Here is a 16719-nt window from a genome sequence, read left to right on the forward strand (position 1 = left end):
CTACCTGGAGATGATGTCTTTTCGGTTACAAATGCTCAGGAAGAGATTCAAAATGCCTTCACCTTGAGGTGTGTCTCTCCTCTACTCCTGGATCATTCTGGAAGACTCTGGAACACTTGAAAACTTAATCTATCTCATCTATCTGAGAGCCCCTGGTCCAGGGATGGTAGTGAGTATCTGACCTAGTCTGGAAGTGCACAGAAGCAGGGCCTCCTGTCACTCAGCCCCACAGATCCAGGAGGCACTCCAACTATGCTCCCTGGAAGACGGTCCTGCTTCCCATTCTCTAGGGTCAGTGGTAAAGAACTTAAAGAAATAAAAAGCCTCACTTGCTCAGGATGTAGATGACATCTAAAACATCTACCTTGGGTGCTTCTTTCCCATCAAGTCCTGCTGGCTTCTTCTAGAGCCTAGAATCTGGGGTGTAAGAAAACACCCTGAAGAGTAACAGTAATGTAGGAGGTACACCCTTCACCCTGGAAACCATTCTGAATATATTTTTAAAAAAATCTTGTGCAGCTAGCAAGATGGCTCAGTTGGTAGAAGAACTTACTGCCTAGCCTGGTGAGCTGAGTTTTATCCCTGTGTCCCACACGGTGAAAGGAGAGATCCAACCCCGACAAGTTGTGCCCTGAGCTCCACACATGTCCACCCCTTCACAATACACAATTAAATAAATGCATTTTATTTCAAAAACTTTTCATCCTTTCGCTTGTGTTTGTTTGGATGGTATGTGTGGGTACTAACATACCTGTAGATGCCAGCATGCTCACGCCACAGCACACATGTGGAGGTCAAAAGATAACCTCGGGTTAGTCCTCATCTACCCGTGTGTCTTTGCTGTTCACAGTCCTGTGTGCCAGGACAGCTGGTCTATGAGCTTCCGGGACACTCCTGTCTCCACTTCCTAAACTACAGGAGGAGAACTGGGATTACAGATGTGCCCTGCAGCACTTAGTTTCTCACCTGGGTTCTGGGAATCTGAACTCAGTCCTCACTGCAGCATAGCCAGTGTTTGCTGAACTGTTTCTTCAGCCAGCCTGAATACTTTGAACATACTTATTTAATCTTCCCTTGAAGGTACATATCATGACTCCCACCATTTCATGGGTGAGGAAATGGGGACTCTGGCTCCAAGGCTGCCCTCCTCGTGAGTGGCATTGCATTCCATTCCTCAGGCTCAGCACAGGCCTTGCCTATACGGAAGCTTCTGCTAAACACAGCCGAGCTCGTCTATGCCGCTCGCTGTTACTCCAGAATCTAGTGGAAGGCAGCTGTGGACTTCTTACGGAATTAACTACCCTTTTCATCTTATCTTTGACACATCAAATCCCCCAGGTCCTGAAGAATTTGCTGATTCCTCCTTTATTTATTAGGAACGGCTTCCAGTCCTCAGGATTACCACAGACACCGTCCCCTCAGCCCAGCACATACCGCCTGGCACCCAGCTCCCTCACAGTGCCCAACCACAATCCTGAACAGATAAGAATTAACCAAGCTTTGGAATGTACCACACACTGCTACCTAGCCTGACATGTTTTAGTCCTGTCCCCTAGGATGGCCACCATTTCCACTCCACACATGGTTAAGACTGAGACTGAGGAATGCTCAGTGCTGTGTAGAAGATGGGCGCGTTCTCAGGGGAAGGCAGAGTTCACCCACCTCCTGGCCCGAATGCTAACATGCATGCTCCACTGCAGACTTAACCCCCTGTTGTTCTCTGTCCTTTCTACACATGTACCCACAAACACACATAGACAGACTTGTTGATTTTCCCAAATCAATAGAACACTAGTCAGCTCAGGAAAACGAAGGACTTATGGCTAATCCTCATTCTCTGCACATAGACAGACCAGAGGGCAGAGAGTGTGAAACAAGGGTCATGCATTCAAAAAGGTGTACGTAGAAAGTGCCCATGAGAGCAATCGTCAGTGCCGCGGTGGCTAAAGGGAATCCTAGCCTTCTAGAAGCTTCATGGGAATATGTACCAGCACAGTGACCTCTGACCCTGGAAACAGCTTGCCAAAGTTTCATCTGACAGGAAAAGGTATGAAAGGGGGACAAAAACCAGAACCAGTCTTACTTAGTATGAACAGAAGACATTGCCCATGACTCTAGACAAATAGTACAGATTAAACATAAACCATAGAGGGCTGGGGGTGTGGCTTAGATGTTCAAGTGCTTGCCTAGCATGCATTAAGCCCTGGGTTCAATTCCCAGCACTGCAGAAATTGGCATGATGGGGCATACATCTGTAATCCCAACACCTGGGAGATGGAGGTAGCAGGATAAGGAGTTCAAGGTCTCTATGTAGCCATAGTGACGCCCTTGATACTTCCAAGGCATGAACACACCCCAGTGCACTGGGGACAGTCTCATCTTGTGCTCATCTCCCCACCGTCCCATTTAGTAAGCACCCCTTTATTCTCAAGAGAGTCCTGGTATAGACAGCAAATTATATGCTTGCCCTTGCCTTCCAGGAAATGCATGGCTTTCTCCAACAGTCCCTGGGTAGAAAAGCAATTTAGTTTCCCAAGGCCACTGAGTTGCCTTCTTTTGGCTCCTCTTTCCACAGTATCCCCTTTCACAAGTCTGCACAGGTCCTAAGGAGACAGCCCCCAAGGAGCTCCTAAGCTAAAAGACCAGCCCCCTTCCAGGGATCCTAAAGTGTGTAGCTTTCAACTCAGACATTTCAGATTCCTACCCTGGCTCTGACAGGTCTCTTCCTATATGATTTAGGCAAAGCCACTGAAGGGCCTGGCAGGATGGTTCAGTAGGCCAGAGTGCTTGCCACATAAGCCTGACAGCTGATCCCTGACACACACAGTGGGAGGAGAGAACTGACTTATAAAGGTTGTTCTCTGACCCCTGCATTGCATCATGGTGCACACACACACATGCATGCACACACCCTACACACAAGCACACACCACATACACACACTACACATATACACAAATACACACATAGTGTACACAAGACGCCAAGCACACACATCACACACCCACCCACATATGCACACCCATGCACACCACTCACGCACACATGCACGCACAAAGACCATACATATACCACACACATGCACATGCATGCACACATACACCATGCACATACCACACACACACTATATATATATACAAACACACAACACCACACATGCACACACCACACACTACACACATACACAGAAGGAAGAGGCGAGGGGGAATACTTGTGTTTACTAATCTAAGCTTCAGGCTCTACATCCGTGAAAAAGCTTGAATATACTCATCTCACATGAAGACTGGAAACAGAGAGCAAAAAATCCTAAGGGACGTGGCTCAGCTAGAGCACTTGCCTAGCTAGCAAGCCTGAAGCCCCCAGGTTTGACCCCAGCACTGGTTAAAGTCAGTATAGCAGTGCACACCTGTAATCCCAGGCAAGAGAATCAAAAATTCAAGGCCAGCCTGAGATACATGAGACCCTGCCTTAAAAAATAAAAAAATAACAAAAAATGAGAGTTAAAAAGGTTAGTTTTTCTACTGCCAAAGTCCACATAAACTGAATTCATTTCCAACTAACTTTGAAGCTATTTCTGGCTGGGGGAGTGTTTACATAGCTCCCCCAGACCTCCTCTCTTACCTGGTGGCATTCTCTTGCCACCCTACCCTGGTCAATGGGATATTAAGTTGGAGGTTGTGGTGCTTCAGGAGGAACCAGGGAGAGTCTCTGGGGCAGGCAGCCTGAAGGGGGCTCTGAGTCTGTGTCCTCAAGCTTGGCATATCAAGCTTGTTTCGTCCAAGTAGGCTTTGCTTTGGCACGCAGGCTGGGTGATGACTGTACATAACCCGAGGGGTGGAATGCTTCAAGTACCGTGCCAGACCAGCAGCCTGGATGCTGGGGACAGAAGAGGAAGAAATAAACCTCCACAAGGAGTCGGGTCTGGCAGAGAGATCCACACACGTGTGACATGAAAACTTACACAGTCTTGCCCTTACCGAGACCGCTCTTCATCTTGAGGAAGCCCTAGAAAGGTGGAGGGGGTCCCCAAAGGCCAATGACCCAGCCCCTCCTGTGTGCAGGCAGGACAGTGTCATAGCTATCTGCCCGGTCCTGCTTTTCCCTATACAGACCCATTCCCATTGGGATAAGAGGCCAAGGGGAACTTGGCATTACCTGTCAAAGCCCTAGCTTATCTCGCCTTTTTATGATACAACCCATCAGAGAAACATCAGCTGGCTGTCTCCTGGAAGGGGCTCAGGACAGCTCCCTGTAGAGAAAATACTCTTTTTCATAGCGTCTAGCCTCCCACAGAGGTTGAGGGCAACACGGTTCCTCTGGAACGAGTTCCTATCTGCTGTTATAGCATGTGGAGTTGTATAGGCTCGGTGTCACATCACACACCACCTAGCATCAGCTCTCCTGGTAACTCTGTGAGAAAGGGATGCCAGTATCTCCAGCTCACAGGTGACAGTGTTGGACCACAGACACCACCAGGTGAGAATTATTATTATTCGGTGGTGGTGGTGATGACGTGTGTATATATGATGGACAGGGCTGGGGTGTGAGTGAGTCTGCTCTCTCATATGTGATACCTTGAGGCCACAGATTGATGTTGAGTGTCCCCCTCTATCACTCTCCACACACACACAGACATATACACAAGACACACAGACACACAGACACACACAGATACATACACACACAGACACACAGACACAGACACACACACAGACACACACAGACTTACACACACACAGACACACACAGACTTACACACACAGAGATACACACGCACACACAGACACACAAACACATGCCCCCAACATTGTGCTTACTGCTTCAAGCCTCTGTACTGAGATTATTACATGGGAGCTACATGAACATGGGTTCTCATGCTTGCACCGTCAGCAGCATTTTATGGACTGATCCATCTGCATCTGCCCTTCGCTGTTGATTTTCCAGAGCTACCTGCATAGCAGCATGTGTGTGGTGGGGGCCTGGAGAACACAACCGCAATCCACTTGGGGATTACTAAAAGAAATCATTTCAAGGGGAAGAATTTTACATGATCTTCTTACAGGCATTCCAAAAGATCTTTATTTGAACATTAGCATACATGCAGCCTATATCCACCACTAATCTGCTGCTGAGATCTTTAAAGCAGAGACTGGAGAGACCACTCAGCATTTTACAGCACTGGCTGCTCTTGCAGAGGACCACAGTTGATTCCCAGCACCAACATGAGAGCTCACAATGTCTGTGACTCCAGATCCAGAAGATCCAGCATGTTCTCCTGGCCTTCCTGGTACCAGACATGTACATGGTACACTTGTAGGAACTTCAACTTTTTAAAAAAAAATCTATAAAGCAGTGTCCTCAGGGGCTCCTCTATTGTTTGGTGTTTCTGCGACCATGCTTCTCTCTGATGCTATCAGTGAACATTATCAAAAGCTGACTGTGCCAAGCTAATGCCCAATGTTCTTGATTCACAGATATAAAAAGTCAGACAAGCCAAAATCCTACTTTTCACATCTGCTGACAAGAACCCCAACAGCTGTTTTTCTATTCATTCCATCATTTTGTCTCCCTGGCTACCTGCTAAGAGAAGCACTCCAGTAGTAGGCCCCCGAAGGGGTGGAGGGACAAGGCCCTGGGTGGTCGTTGTCCATGGAGTGGAGGATGTTTATTCTGACATTTCCATCAGCCACCGACCAAGGGTAAGCTTAGCCATGATTGCACTATTTGATTAAAAGGGGCAAATTCTGCAATGCATCTTGGCTCTTAAGAGTCCTGTATTTACAGAGGGCCTGAAGGTGACTGCAGAGACATGTTCAGAGGTGTTACTGAGCAGCGTAGTGAGATGAAGGGAAGAACATAGAGACAACACGATGTCAGATGAGCAGGTCAGGAAGACAGACGCAGGAAACATCTCCAAGGTAGGTAGAACTACAAACAAGGGACTAGAGGCAGGGAATTCCTCTGACTACACTTAGCACCATAAAACCCACATTAACAAGCTGACAGACTTTTCCAGAGACACGCCTACTGGCCTATGGGCAGGCCTCAGTCACCCATCCTGGCCTGACCTTCACCTGCAGCTTCTCAAGGCCACCCAGATCTCAGAAACCTCACATTGTCCTCCACCATGCCACACAGCTCCCTGTACATTTTCCCAGCATCTCCCGGTGAAGACGGGTTCGCACTTGGACTCCAACCGTCCGGCTGGTCGCTAGTGACTACAGTAAAGCTCCCCATGATGTGCTGGCAACTCTCATTAACCTTTGAGGAAGGTACTGACTTGCTCAAATACCCATTTCTCAGATGGGAAATGAGAATCACATAGGCAAGATAATCTTACCTTATGTAACTGGGAGTCAGAAATTAAACCTGAATTTACTGACTCCAAAACCCCTCTTTTTCTCTCTTCTGTTTGGAGTGTTATACTTGTGTCTTTGTGTGCGTCTTCATGCATGTTTGTGTGTGTGTACATGTGCATGTGTGTAGAACTATGCATGTGTGTGTGTATGTGGGCAGTGGAGGCTAGACATGAATTTGGGTGTCATTCCTCAGGCACTGTCAACCTTGTTTTTGAGACAGGGTCTCTCTCTGGCCTTGAACGCATGGATTAGGGTACTGCTCAACAAGCCCCGCAGATCCATCCACCTGTCTCTGTCTCGTCTCTCATGCAATGGCTACCACACCTAGTGGTTTGTAAACATGGGTTGTGGGGGCTCCCACCCAGCTTCCTGTGCTCCTGAGTAAACACTTCCCAACTGTACCATTTCCCCACCCTGCTCTTCAGTCCTATTCTAGAAGGCTGATTTTTGAGGTCACACTGTAATGATCTTCCCTATACTACTAAGCTTGTTTTGAAGGTCATAAAGTCCCTGTCACCCACGCCTCTGTGGCATGAAAACAGCCATAAACAGTAAAGAAGAAGCAGACATAAATGATGGCAGAACAACTAACTATATGGCATTCAAAGCTAACAGTAATAATTTTCTGATAAAACTTTATTTATAAAATGGGTGACAGGCTGGATCAGGTGCTGCAGTTGCCAGTGCCCATCTATGGTGCTTTGTTTGTTCATTTGTTTATGTAGACAAGCTTATTGATTGTCTTCCTTGCTCCGTGCCATGCCTTCGTCTAGGTTCTGGGGAAGCAGGTGGAGCCCACAGCGTGCTGACCACCATCATGCAGCTGGAGCCTGTATGCTTCACCAGTGACCTGAGTCTTACAGATGCTTTACCCTTTTCTCTTAGATGGGTGCCTCTCAGCGTAGACCTCAGATCACCAGGAGAGCTTATAAAGATTATGGGTCAGTCAATAGAGTTTTCGCCATACACACATGAGGACCTGAGTTAGATCCCGAAGAATCCAAATTAAAAAAAATCCAGATGAGCCTGGGAAGTAGAGACAGAGATCCCGAGACCCACTGTGATCCACTATGACCCACTGTGATCCACTGAGCAGCCAGCCTAGCCAAACTGCTGAGTTCCAGGTTCAGGAAGAGACCCCGTCTCAAAAAAATCAAGATGGAGGTTTCTGAGGAACACATTCAACATCTACCCTGACCTCCAAATATATGCAAACACTTGAATACACACATGAACACACACACACACAGAGACAGAGACAGGAGGCAGAGGTTGTCAGAGTGGGTCCAGGTACGGATGCTTTTACAAGTCCCCTGTGTGTAGCCACAGCCCACTCTGCAAGGCACTTGCCTTCTACCTCTTGCCGCTTATTGATTATGTCAGACAGCATAAATCTTTTAAACTTTTCAAGTCTGGGCTGTAATATGGCAAATGTCCATCTCATGGTATTGCTGTGGCTTCTAAATGAGACTGTGTGCCTTTGAACTGCAGAGTGCTGCTCAGATACATGGCCATGGTTACTGAGCAGTCTCATTACATACTGTAGAGTGATGTGCAGATATGAAGCATGGTCACTGAACAGTCTCATTACAAACTGTAGAGTGCTGCGCAGATATGCAGAGTGGTTACTGAGCAGTCTCATTACGAACTGTAGAGTGCTGCTCATATATGCGGCCCATGCTAACCAAGCAGTCTCATTACTATTGGCTTCTGTTAGGAACGGCCTTCGTGATGTTTTTGAACCAGGGTTTGACTGACTTTGATTCTTTGAATCAAGACAGTGTTTGAGAGGAATTGTGTGTGTGTAATATGTGTTTATGCGGTTATTCTGCATGTGTGTATGAGCAAGCAAGCACATGTGCACGTGTGCCTCTGGGGGACCAAGATTAATGCTGGAAATATGTTCCATCACTCTGCCACCTTATTCACCGAGCAGGGTCTCTTACTCAAACTCTGAGCTCGCTGATATGGCTAGTCTCCCTAGCCATCTTGATCTGGGCATCCCCCGTCTCCACCTTCCCAGTCTGGAATTTCAGGCAGGTCACCACACTACCCAGAACTTGCACAGTTTTCTGGAGATCTAAACCCAAGCATTTAAACCCCTTAGCAATCTCATCAAGCCCTGTTTGGGAGCTCACTGTCTTAGTTTGTTTCCTTGCTTTGTTTTGTTTGTTCTCATTTTTAGAATGTTTTCATCTTCATTTCATGTGTATGAGTGTTTGCCTGCATGAAAGTCTGTGCACCGTGTGTGTGATGCCTGCATAGGCTAGAAGTGGGCACCCTCTGCCCTGGAAGTAAAGTTATAGATGGTTGTTTAGACTCTAGTCAGGTTCCAAACCCAGGTTCGTTCCTTGCCTGAGCAGCCAGTGCTCTTAACTATGGAGCCATCTCTCCAGCCACTAATTTGAGAATTTTAAAACAAGATGCATGGCTCACTTTCTCCCAGCTCAGGTTTGTGGATGAGTGAGCTGCCAATCTTCTATTTGTTCCAATAGAGAGTCACATAGGGCCACCATCTCCCTGGCATGGGAGCACAGACCTGTGCCCTGCTTTTGTACAAAGGTTTTCAGCTCCGGTCTCGTCTTTGGGCACTGTTGATGATCTTTGAATAAACGGCTAATTTACTTTGACTCAAACCAATGACCAACTCATGGACTTTCTGAACTTAGACCTGGTGCCAGGGAAGGCATGAACATTCTCCTGGACATTGAGTGATTTTCTAGATCCTTCCTATGGAGTTTCAGTTCATCTCAGCACAACCCTGAGGTGCAGGCATGTTTGTCTTTCTCATTAACAGTCTAAGAAGACAGAGAAAGGCTAAACAGCTTGTGGTTGGTGGTGACAAAACTCAAATCACAAAACACTTGATCTCAAAGGTCATCCATAGACCCAAGGTCATCCACACTCCCCCAGACTCACCTTCCCTTCCCTTCGCTCCCTCCCTCCCTTCCTATCACCTAGAGGTATCTTCATGCTGTATGAGGCTAGAAACATTTACTACCACCTGACTTCCATGTGTGTACGTGTGTGTGTGCGCACGTGTGTGTGCATGCACATGTGATTTTATGTGTTTATGTGTATATGTGGATGCCAGAGGTCTACCTCCTGCATCATTCCTTAGATGCTTGCCTACTTTGTTGTTGTTGTTTATTTGTTTGTTTGCTTATTTCTTTGAGACAGAGCTCTTACTAACCTGGAGATCACTGGCTCTGTAGGGCTTGCTGGCCAGAGAACCTCAGGAATCCTCCTGTCTCCACCACCCCAGTGCTGGGACTACGACAAACACAGGGCTCCGTGCCTCCTGATTTTGTTTGTTTGTTGTTGTTGTTTTTAATGTGGGTTCTGGGGACTTGAACTTAGGTTATCATGCTTGCAAGGTGGGCATTTTACCAACTGAGACACACTATCCTAGCCTTACCTAGCTCCAGACATGAACAAGATACGAGTAAATAGTACAGGAAAGATAGCTGCCATCAAAAGGGAGGATTCTAGGATTAGAAAAGAACAAAAACACCATTGTTGATTTCACCCCTCGTTTGTGCCAAGATGCCGCAAAGCACTTTCCCCTTTCCACTCAGTTTTCCTGTCTCAAAAATGGAAATGATAGTAAAAACTGCACTGCCCCCAATGGGTGACACCCCCCATCTCTCACCTCCCCAACCCCAACCCCCTCACCCCACTACTTCCCCAAACCCACCCCCCACCCCCATGGAAAGCTATGACTATGGTGGCTCCCCTAATTGCTGGTAATTGGCCAGAGAGACTGCTAAGATGATTAAAGTCAAAATGTCGACCTGGTATCGTAAGACAGAACAGGAGACATGGGAGAAAACCATAAACCGATGGGCATGCTGGAGTTCTGATACAACGTTGCTTATACGATAGTGTGTGAAGGCTGTATCTGGCTGTTGCCGCCTGCTCCTTGTCTATGGCATTTTGTTCATTGATTTAACCAATGTTTCTGGATTGACTTTCTTTATAGAGAACCTAGGAAGAAACTCGCAGTTCCTATGAGTGACCATCATCTGATGAGCCTGGGGAAGCGCTAGCAAAATACAGGGGTTCAAAGCCAGACACCTCCTCCCTCTGCAGCATCTCAGCTGAGGACCTCGGAATGAAACGAAAAATAAACAAACCAAAAAAATGTGAGGAGAGAGTTGGAAGCAGCCAATGCGGCCAGGAAGAAGGAATCCACTGACCCCCAATCTGGGCCATCTCAAGAGAAGCTGGCCACTGACTGAGCCTCTTAAAAAGCTTAAGAGTCATCCCAGGCCATGGTTAAAGAGAAAGCTCGAACAAAATAAAAACAAATGTGATCTTCAAAGTCTTAAATGTCAACTTGAAGATGACTTAGAAGCTCTGCGATGGGCCAAGAGGCCCTGCAGCTGCTCCCCCAGCATAGATGCCCCTTCTGTCTTCGGAGTTGTCGACCCCTCTGGATAATATCACACACACACACACTCACACACACACTCACACACACACTCACACACACACTCACACACATACACACACACACTCACACACACACTCACAGACACACACACTCACACACACACACACTCACACACACTCACACACACACACACTCACACACACACACACTCACACACACTCACACACACACACTCACACACACTCACACACACACACTCACACACACACACACTCACACACACACACTCACACACACACTCACACACACACACTCACACACACACACACTCACACACACACACTGAAACTCAAGCTTCCACTCTTTACAGCTCTACACAAGGAACGGCTGTTTAAGCTTTACCCAAGGCTGGCCATACAAATTTCCATCAGCTCCTGACTGCCCACACACCTCCACCTTGTAATCCTCCCCTTCCCCCACCCAGAACACAACATATACCACACTACACCACACACACACAGAACACAACACTATACCACACACACACACACACACACACATAGAACACAACATACACTATACCACACACACATATACACACATATACCACACAGGCACACATACCACACACACAAACACAGGCTCACACAGGCACACACACACACAGAACACAACACTATACCACACACACACATACTATACACACAAACACACACCGGCACACGCATGCAGAATACAACATACACTATACTGTAACACACACACACCACAGGCTCACGTACCACAAACACACACAGGCACACACACAGAGAACACAACATACAGTATAGCACACACACACAGACACACCACAGGCACACATACCACACGCAAACACAGGTACACATAGGCACACACACACACACACACACACACACACACAGAGTTGACTTCTTCTCCAAACAGCTCACACACAGAGAGATTCCCATCATGCTTCAGTTGTCAGAATAACAGCCTTGGGCACATTCATGGGCAATTCCCACTAGTCAGTTTTCTTCAGGAAGCAGGGATAACCTGAGGTACTTTAGCCATTGGTCTGACATCATGGAAAATATAAGACCACATGGGGTGGGATGTTTCTTCCCAAATCATTCAAACTCCTGAAGACTGAAAAACTAAATATTGAAAAATATAATATTCCCTTTATTGGGAGTGAATTATTCCTGGTCCTGTTCTTAGTCTTTTATCATCAATGTCAGTTCTGGCATATCCACTCTCGAGATGAGGAAGCAGAAGTCCAGAAGGCTAGTGGTCCCAGGACAATCATTGTCCCAGAAGTCTCTGTCCGCCCTACAGCAGGCTGCATGGCAGTCCCACACTCTCCACTGTGCAGGCTGCCTCTGTACTTCACGGTTGAGTGACAGGACCCTCAATACAGTCTCCCACAGTCTAAATCTAGAGTGACCAAACCAATGACACCTGTGTTGTTCCTGCTCCATGTCTGTTTTCCTGGAGGAATGGCTCAGGAGCCTTGCTAACCAATCACCCAACGGGACTGCAGAGAAGACAAAAACTAGCCAGTATGGGATGCGTGGAAATTCATCTCTGGTCTGAGCTTGGGGTAGGGTCCCTTAGTGGTAGAAGACCAGAGGGAAGCTCCACAGATAAGCATGGAAAGAAAAAACCAACACATTGAAAAGGCTGCAGCCTTCCTCTTCCTGTGAGCTCTCTGAGGAGTCCTGCACCGGAGCAAAAACACGTGGGTGGGAGTTCTCCTGTGGGTCCCCATCCTCTTCACTACTAACAGGATTTAATATTATCTTTGACTTTAAGTTACTGGAGCGAGGGAAGGCAATACTTCTTCTGGCCTCAGGAAAATTAGAGGAGAGAGCCCCACGCCCTGTTTCTGTCTATTCCCTTCTATTTAATACACAATTTTCTTTTCATTCTTGACTCTGAATCCAAGACTGCCCAGTGATGGGGACCATTCCTATACTAAGTCAAAGAACATGGATGCCGGGATATGGGAAACCAGACCAGGGAGCGAAAGGAAGTTCTCAGAAAAGACCCCAGCCTCCCACATGCTCTTCAGACACAAAGGCACTCCGCTCTGGCTGACTGTGCTCTGAGTCCTGCCTGCCCAGCCTCCACCTGCCCCAGTTCAGAGAGTCACAAGTTTGTCTCTCCTCTTTTTGTCCTGATGGGGGCACAAGTATTCCCTGAGTCTTCCAGGATCTGAAGAAGGTCTGAAACCGTGGCAAAGAGTTGGACGCTAGAGTGTGCACAGCTCCTCGGGAACAGGAGAATAATAGCACCGTTGTGTAGCTTTTTGTGTTGTTGTTTTAAAAGAAAAAATGGGGGTGGGATGAAGTTCACAGTGTCAATGAAGAAACAGGAGAAATACTTCCATGCCCAAGGCAAGAACTGACACCACAGTCATGTCTGCATAAACAGGAGTCCCCATGTGCCTTCCCAGGGACCCAACTACCCCTTTACACACAGCCTGTCCCTGTGCTCACATGACCCTTTCTCCATGACACTGCTGCCTGCTCAGCCTTTTCCGGCACTTCCCAGGGGGTCAATTTGTATAATTTTTAAAATCCTCCCCAAATCTCAACTTCCTGTGGTTCTGTTTTTATTTCCAGATTTCCTTCCCCTAGTTCTCTCTCTCTCTCTCTCTCTCTCTCTCTCTCTCTCTCCCCTCACCCCCCGCCCCAGGGTGAGTCCAGGCTCCGTCCCACTCACCCACCCACCCACCCAAATATTGTTGGTTGCCTCTCCTGCAAAGTGTAAAACCAGAGGCTCTGGAGAGACATGGCTGCCAATCCAGCCGCTCTCGCCGCTTGTGTGATCCCAGCTATGGGTACACACACAGGACTGTGCGCCCTGCAATCATTGGCTGATAGGCCCCAGTGGCCACCCAAAACACAGCACTGTCCTGTCCTCTTCCAGAAAACCTCGAACCTGAGAAACAGAGGCCACACTCAGAAGGACAACACAAAACTGGAAAACCTCTCTAAAGTCAGAAAGTGACTTTTGTTCCCCGTGGACTTTCAGACAAATGTCCATGGACGCTGCCCTGTGGCGGTATGAGTCCCCCCCCCTCCTAGCCTCCCAGGAACTGACCACATACTCCCCAGGACAGAGAAGCAGCAAGGCAGAGAGAGAAGAGTTAAGCCAAGCCCAGACTTCAGCAATCTGTGTTCAATTTTGATAAAAATCTCTCTTGCTCTCCCCCACCCCCCCACCCCCCTGCCCACAGCGCAGACAAGTCTCTTTATGTTACCAGTATACATTTTGTTTTGGGCACTGCAGCCCGTGTCCCTTCCAGAGAACCTGGAGCTAACCCACCACTGGCACGTGTGGCAGAAACATCCACCCAGCCCCTGAGGCAGGGCTGGACACAGGACTATAGCACCACCAACATCGTTATCTCCTCCTCCTCTCTCTCCTTCTCCCCCACCCTATTACCTGTGGTCACACTATTCCCTTCATGGGTTAAGTCAGAATTCCACTGCTGCCAAGTTTCGACCATACTTAGATAGAGTTTGGGCTGTCCCACAGGTGCCAAGGGCCCCAGCCTGGAGAACTCCTCTCCCAGAAGCTTCTGGGCTGCCCAAGGTCCCGTTATCTGGAGAACAAGAGCCACTCCACCGGGCTGCCCATCTTGCTTGCCAAGGCCCTGCCTGCAAGTGGGAGCTCCGGGGCTTAGAAAGACTTCAGTAAACCTAAGAGAATGCACACACCGAAATGGGCAAAGGAGGCTCCAAAGAAGTTGTCAGCTTTGAGAGAGGAGATGCTGTCTATGTCTGTTCATTCAAGTCAACAGAAGTCTGTTTCCAAAGCGGCTAAAAAGTTTTCCAAAGTTTCCCAAAGCAATGTACCGTGAATGCCCTGATGCACACACTCCCCTCTCCTCCCCCTGCGCGCTCACACAGCCACCGGGCAGCCCTCTCAGGGGGTCGGAGTCTCTGCAAACACGTTCCAGAACAAAACAGGCAACTGGCGGAGGAGTTGCCTTTCCGACGCCGACGCAATAGCCAAAAGTGAAGCAACAAGAAAGTGTGGTGATGTTGTCCCGCGCCTAGGTGCCCCAGCGCTGCACAGCGCTGCACCTACCCTGAGGCCCGCATGTCGAGGCAAGGTTGCTGCTGTCCTGGCTTCCCGCAGGCGCCGCGCTTCCCTAGCTCAGCTCGGTCCTTGGCTGCTCCGGACTCCGGAGAAAGCAGGCTGCTCCCTCCCGGCCGGCCTCGCGCAGCCGCCCGCCCCGCTCTGACGTCAGGCGTCTTGGAGAGAGGGATATTTATGGCGAGGAGAGACTCTGGCTTTTCCCCTAGGTGCTGATCTGAAGGCAGCAACTTGGGATTTGATTTGCAGTTTTCACACTGGGAACTGAGGTGCCGAAGGGAGACAGCAACTGGAGCAAGGCACAATGAGGGTCCTGTTCCGCACTTTGTCATCCAACCCTTCTTGGGGACTCCCTCTGTTTTGGAAGCATGTCAGAGTCAAAGAGGCAAAAGTGGTCATCTGACCAGGGTGCTCCCCCACTTCTCCAGCCAACCTGCAAAGGACCTTGTGGGGAGCCACCTGGCAGGCTGGGATGCTGCGGCCCCTTCCCTGGGCAGTGTGTGCCTGGAAGGTGCTGGCATGCTGGCGAGAGACTAGCCAGGCACAAGGAGTAAACATTGATTAGCCCACTGCTGCACAGCCTGACAACTTTCCCATTTCTTCTTTGGGAGCGCATTTAAAAAAATTATTTGTATTAAATTGTGCTCTACACTCCTTGCCTCTTTGAATGCCTTTTCCAACTCAGAGCCGACCAGTTCACCCCCATTGCTCGTATGTAGCCTTCAACTCGTTCAAGCAGGTTTTCCACACTTTTTAAACTTGTATTTATTTAGTGTTTTAAAAAGTAGGATTCTGGGGCCTTCTTGACTGGACCGGAAACAGCCTCAGTTAAGAACAGCTGTCTATAACCCACAATACCTTTGGGGGTGCCTATTTATTGTGTGTGTTGTCCACACCCAGATGTCCCTCAGCAAGCAAATGATGCCTCCAGTTCACCAGTCAACCATGGCTTCCACATCTGTCCGTATTCTAACCACCATTACTCTACCAATTGCATCCCTCTTTGGGTTAGTTTTACTTTTGCAAGAGAGTGCTGTGTGATGTTTTACTCTTTTGACTTTTTGGGGAGCCCCCAGCCCAGCTCCCAAATAAATCACACAAGGAGACTTATTTTTAGTTATGAATGTCCGGCCTTGACTTGTTTTTTGCCAGCTTTTCTTAAATTATCCCGACTAACTTTTGCCTCTGTGCTTTTCTCTATTTCTATATACTTTTCTTTCCTTCTTACTCCGTGACTGGACTGGCTGGGTGGCTGCCCCTGGTGTCTTCCTCTCCTTGTTCTCTTGCTCCTCCTTCTCCTCCCAGATTTCTCCTTCTATTTATATTCCCTGCCTGCCAGCCCCGCCTGTCATTGCTCCTGCCTCACTTTTGGCCTTTCAACTTTTTTGGTTTTTCAAGACAGGGATTTTCTGTGTTGCTTTGGAGCCTGTTCTGGAACTCGCTCTTGTAGACCAGGCTGGCCTCGAACCCACAGAGATCCACTTGCCTTTGCCTCCTGAGTGCTGGGATTAAAGGCATGCGCCACCACCACACAGCTTCATTTATCTTTTTATTAGGACCATCAGGTGTTTTAGACAGGCACAGTAACACAGCTTCACAGAGTTAAACAAATGCAGCGTAAACAAAAGTTACACACCTAAAAATATATTCCCCAAAAGAGTGTCTGTGTGTGTGTGTGTGTGTGTGTGTGTGTAGATTTGAGGACAATTCAAGTAAATAGGCCCACCCTCCACAATGGGAGTTTCAGGACTGAATGAGGCCCTTAGGTTACAGGAAGCACCTTTGCCTGCTGAGCCATCTTGATGGCCCTTATCCCTCTTTTCCAACTATTTAATTTTATATTAATATTATATTAAT

At 48.1% G+C, this 16719-nt stretch overlaps 1 protein-coding gene across 3 annotated transcripts in view; it reads right to left on the reverse strand.

Moving 5' to 3' along the window:
- Daam2 (dishevelled associated activator of morphogenesis 2) overlaps window positions 1-14970 on the reverse strand; it is a 109378-nt gene extending 94408 nt beyond the window's left edge. For all 3 annotated transcript variants that reach the window (XM_041655513.1, XM_041655511.1, XM_041655510.1), the window contains exon 1: window positions 14854-14970. The gene's annotated coding sequence lies outside the window, so the exon portion shown is untranslated. The remainder of the gene's footprint in view (window positions 1-14853) is intronic.
- Between the last annotated feature and the right edge of the window lie 1749 nt (window positions 14971-16719).

This window comes from Microtus oregoni, unplaced genomic scaffold, assembly GCF_018167655.1.
Source record: "Microtus oregoni isolate MIOR12 unplaced genomic scaffold, Mior012 000007F_ref0000211, whole genome shotgun sequence".
Lineage (NCBI taxonomy): Eukaryota > Metazoa > Chordata > Mammalia > Rodentia > Cricetidae > Microtus > Microtus oregoni.